The sequence below is a fragment of the Olea europaea genome, chromosome 3 (genome assembly GCF_002742605.1).
Source record: "Olea europaea var. sylvestris chromosome 3, O_europaea_v1, whole genome shotgun sequence".
Taxonomy (NCBI): Eukaryota; Viridiplantae; Streptophyta; class Magnoliopsida; order Lamiales; family Oleaceae; genus Olea; species Olea europaea.
The window spans coordinates 13,038,507-13,044,470 of record NC_036239.1 but is presented as its reverse complement, the minus strand read 5'-3'; positions in this window follow the sequence as shown (position 1 = coordinate 13,044,470).

Sequence of the window (5,964 nt, the reverse complement as noted above, 5' to 3'; positions counted from 1 at the left end):
GTAGAGGGGTTGATCGCTTCCTCTTAAAACCAATAAGAGAGTAAAATGGTACCTCGTTGTGGGAATGCAATTTGTATTAACTATTGAGAAGGATGAATATTGTGAGGTTGAAAGTGCATGTGTTCAACAATTCTATTTTAGTTGCACATTTGAAACACACTCACCTTGTTAGTATCAGATGTTAGAACTTCGGATAAGGAAGTGCAGTTAAAGAGCAGCCAACCTATTTTCGAAGGTCACAATTGTCAACAAATTTTGTTTTGTTGGTGTCAAAATTTTAATTCTTATCAAAATTCATTTCCCAACTATGAGTTTGATGTCAAAATGTCTTAATTATACTTGGTATTTAATGTTTTTTGTTACTTTTTTGACTAATACACATCGATATCACTTTTTAATAAAAATGTGATACTAATCTTCAAAAAGTAACAAGTAACATAAAAAAGTGACATTGCGTCACTTTTTTTAAAATAAAAAAGGGACATTATGTCACTTAATATTATATAATATTTTTTGCTTTTTTCTTTCTGTCACATTCTTGAAATTTTTTGACTTTTTTGTGTAACAAACTTTTTAATAAAAAAAGTGACACTTAACTTAAAAAAGTGATATCATCGTGTCACTTTTTATAAAAAAAAATAAAAAAAAGTGATACTATTCACTTTTTTAATAAAAAAATGTATTAAAAAGTGACACTTAATTTTATACAGTATTTTTTTTTTTTTACTTCCAAAATACTTTTCATATAATTTTTCAAAACAACCCCTTATTTTAGGGATATTTTTGTAAGTTGCCCATTTGGATTAGTGGTTTTCAACCTCCTAGATAAAAAAAAATTAAGTTCAAAAGGTTTTTATTAAAAAATTAGGTGAAAAATTCAATTTTTTTTAATATCAGCATTATTATAAAATCAAATTAATCTACATATCCATCCCACCCCACCTATTTTTACTTTCAAATCTCAAATCATTTTCTCTCTCTAATCTCTCCTTTTTCTCTTCTCCGATCTCTTCTCTATGTTTGTCATCAGACCACCACAGTAGTCACGATCGTCGTTGCATCTAGTGGGGTGATCATCGTTGTGCAGCAACGCTCATCCCGACGTCACTTGTGGATGTAAGAATATAAAGATGACGTAGCTGTAGCAAATTGGATAAGAAAATCATCCTTGTATGCCCTTTTTTCTGCATTATTTTCTTCTTTTTTCTTATGGCTAGTTTTTTAGTGTGGCGCCGAAAAATTCTTTGCTCTCATCTATTTTGCTATGGCCATTTTTACGGTGGTTTTTAGGGTGGTTTCCTCTTCCAAACTCTTGCTTAGTCGAATTTTGGGGTGGTTTTTATTGGTGTTTTTGCAAGAGGATTAGCTCGAGATGTCTAACATTGAAGCTCATCTTTTTAGGCTAGGCCTTTTATCTTTTCATGGAGGCAGGCAATTCTTAAAACTTCCGTCCCCTAACCATATCTTTTGGATGGGATGGGGAAGACAGCAGATCATTCTTCTGTGAGGGTTATGCCCTCGATTCATTGATCTGTTGTGAAGGTCGGCTCATGTTTGTCGAGGTTATGGAGTCTAAACCGGCAGTTATATGTCTTAGCGCCTCTTTTTGCAAGAGAGCTTTACCTGGGATGGCCATTCTTTGGAGGTACATTTTTCTAGGCTTATATTTTTCTCCTCGTGGGGTCAGTCTTGTTTAGCTTGCATTTGAGCTAGTGCAGCTCGTCTTTCACTCCTATTCCTAGGCAAGGATGCATGTACTTATGAATGTGTTCCACTACGATTTCCAATTGAGGTTGTCTGTGCTAACCTCCCATCGATGGAGGGTCACACAAGTGTGGCTAGCTCAAAGGGTTAGGAGGAAATTTGGCTTGAGCGAGCAAAATATGGAGTCGGCCCTACCTGTTTCTTGTAGGACCAAATCTATCGAAAACACTGGCTGACCTTCTTAGCGTGGTTGCCCTACTATAGTTTGGTAGAACGGCAATCTCCCTAGTCATTTGGTGAATGGCGTAGTTACGACCACTTCCACACCCACCTCTCTTTTTCGGCCGAACAATCGCCTCGTTGTTTTGTGAGGAGTTGACCAATTGACCTTGCATATGCCTTAGCAGTTCTTGTATTGTAGCATTTTGCTGGGAGATGGCCCTTATGCTTGTGATCCCTATGAGCCTCATCGCTAACCTAGGCTTGTTCCTTGAGCTACCTCTTCTATGGCGAACTGTTGGATCAGCTGGCAATAACTCTATTGGGGCGTTTTGCGAGGAATTTTCCTTGTCAAGGTATTCTTCAGTCTGCCTAAGTACAATTTATTCCTTTGTCGAACTCATGGTTGCATCTTCTCAATAGGTAAGCCATTTTTTGGCTTTATTCCTGGGATTGCTTTTCCTTTATTCAAGGGTTTGCAAAGTTCCTTTTGAGTTGCCTATTTCAGCACCTCGGCCACGCCCCGTATCGGTCTTTTTAAAGAACGTTACCTTTTGTTCAAAGGTTTTTTCTACATACCCGCTCAGGATTTAGTTATTCCAAGTTTCTCATAGACACCAACAGATGTCGAGCCCACTCGCATCCACACGGGTAAATTCCATGTTTTTAGATCTTAGATTTGATAGGACGGTGGAATTGACATAGGAGATGCTCCTTTGACGCGAGACTAAACAGTTCAGGCACCGGCAGAAGTGGCCGAAAAGCTTACAAACGGGCAATTATAATCTCACCCGAACACGATCACAACTTTTGCAAGTAAATGATAAAAGAGAGTAAATGGGAACACAACCAAAGGGCAAGAAACATATGGAGTTGTATTTATTTTTCCATCCACAATGTGCCAACAAATTAATATACCCGTTCCTTATTCTTTTTCCCGAATTTTCTCCCATTTTTCTCTTTCTGTATATGCGTTGTTTCTATTGTTCAACACATATCTCATTTTTTCTTTCTTTTTCTCTAAGGAGAGGGTATTTATAGAGTTTGGGAAAGACATGGTGGCCGTTAGATCCGAACTACATGCCATTACCTCCTTCTTCTATACATCACAACCCTCTTAGACATGCATTTATTACATTGATAAAGAGTCTGATATACCTAATATAAGATAAAGTAGACATACAATTAGTCTTTCACAAAAATATTCGTCAGGTCGACAGATGTGGTAGCCTTTTCGTCTCATAGGACTTCAGTCTCATTTTTTAAAACTTCGACTAGTGGTGAACATGAGGACTTCGGTATAGACTCTTCGTTTGGGCTTCGACCCGTATCTAGCTAGGTGGCACCTTGGTCAGAATAAGGACTTCGGCCTTTTGTTGCTTTGTGTTTTCATATATTTTGGCCGACTCTTCTGACGACATCAGTGAGATCTTCACGTGTTGCTTCCTGATGGCTAACTTAATACGAGGAGTAACAAAACTTGAAGTCATTTTATTTAAAAGTATGTCATCCTACTTTCTAAAATCGATAATTATATTTAATTAGTTTTTAACTATATATAATTGGACGTAGTTACCAACTTTCTTTATATATAGGAGTCAAAGTACACAGAAAAAAGAAACCATAATTGAAAGTGTAGGAAAAAGAAGTCTAAGAAAAAATTCAGAGCTTCGAAGGAAAATTAAAAAATCTCTCAAGTTCAAGTCCGAATTAAAAAAATTCAAAGTCTTCTTTAAATTTAAGCAAGTTCAAGACAAAGTTTCACGAAATAGAAGTCTTATTAAAATGAAAGTCTCAAACTTCAAATCCAAGTCTCAAATAAGTCAAACTATCAACAAATCAAAATTTTAATGAGTTTTAATGTTCAAGATGCAAGTCACTCGACCTCTCTTCATCACATACTTAGATCATCAATCATATGATCATGTAGTTTCGGAGTCAAAGAAGATCAACCTACCTCGTTATTCACAAAAAAATATAATTTTTAACAATTTCCGTATGTTTTATATACAAAATTTTGTTGTACAAATTTCTTGGCACGTGCAATGGATTTTCTTATCCTCACATCTGTCAATCTCACAAAAATTTCAAGTTTCAAATCAACACACAAACTATGAAAAGTGAAAAAGCAAATGAAATAATGACTCCTAATGATACACTTACTTAACTCCATGCAACAAGAGCCCATGCAAAGATTGAAAAAGCTCAATTAATTTCATCATTGAGGAAGATTTACCAATAAAGGCAAGATAAAAATTGCTAATTCGAGGAGTAGGGATCCCTTGGCAGAAATGTCGAAGAGCTTAGTGAAAAGTCTTCATTTTGGTTTCATCTTTAGTGGCAAATCCCTTTTTGGGTCCTCTCAAGTCACTTCTCTGTGAAAGTGAAGAGACTATACTTACTATGAGGAATCCTTTGAGCCATTAATGATCACAGAAGCGACATTGAGCTTTGATGTACGGATTCAACAAATGGCTTTAGCCGTTGAAAAGTCAATAAAATCACTAGATGACAAAGATGCACAAATTATTGTACTCATGTGCAGATTAGAGTTGTAAAACCTATTTGTGGAAGACAATCTAGAAAATGCATATTCTAGCAAAACTAAATACCTTGAAGTTCAAGAATACTAGCAAAAGTAAGATATCCAAGACAACATAGGGATGCAAAATGTGTTGCGTGACACCACTATGCTCTTTATCATATAAATTTAACATATAATTATGGATATGTACATAGTTTGGTGGTTTACCCATCTTCATTGGTTTATACCGAAAAATAGAGATGTTGTAAGGACGAAATAAGGATGTTATTTGGATAACAGTCCCCAAATTTCCATTATTTTGATTTTTGATGGAAAGGGCAATTCGAAGAAAATGTAGCTCATTTTCATCTACAGGTGCAATAAAATTGAAATTGAAGCAGTTTGTATGATCCCTCAAAGGTACCGCGTTTAAATAGTTTACAAATTTTCCGTCTGGATCAATTGATAGTTGAGATAAACTTAAGCGGAAGTTATGGTTCTATAGCACCAGGTGGATAGTTAGTCTTTCATAACTTGCATGGACGAAGCATAGCAAAGAAGAGTCGATCATAAAATATATCGAATGTTGGAGTAGCATGTCAAATGAATGAGTTGGCCACATGTACTCACACTCATTTACTTGCTTTTTTCATTTCAAATTTTTAAATCATCACATTTTGTCAAATGCATTGACAAACCATTGTTAGAAATAAATACCCAAATATAATAATTCATTAATAGACAATATGCTCACAACTGCAAGAGATTTCTTGGGCCACAAGTCACCCGATTGTTCTTCACCTTCAGCATTGGACCAATTAGAGAAATTATCTGAATTCGAGTTTATCTACGAAGAATTCCTAGATTGGCATTGTTCCACTCCATTACCACTAGCCGTACTATTTTGAACCACCAGTGACACGAACCTCAAATCTTAGCGATTGAGAGTTTGAGTTGAAAGGAGCTCATATGCCATGACACGGTGGCGGTAAAGACGCTCATTTTTGGAATTCCACAAATTGGTGACATAGTGGCGATAAAGGCACTTATTTATGAAATTCCATAAATAGGAAGCTCCGTTAAAATGTTGTATTCAAATTACTACGACCACTAAGAATTTGTTGTATGATTGTTGAAATTGTTCGAATTTGATGGTTAATTGGAGAGCTAGACAAGAGGATAATTTATAGGGTTTTCACAATCTATTTAGATGCAAGGTGAGCATTTAAGCTTTTTTACTTCAAAAATTACTTTTAACATTATTTTTCTAAATGCCCATAGTTTTAATGGGTATTTATGTAATTACCCCTATTTACTTTAGAATAATATAGCTGTAATTCTAATTAAAATCCTATAAAAATAGGCCCACCCTATAATAAAATAATACTTAAATTTTGACTCTCCATAATTTTCTCTCTTATTATTATTATTATTATTATAGTTTTATAACAATTAACGAATTATTTTTCTTTTTTCCTCTCTCATTTTATCAAATTATCCATTTTCCAATTATATTA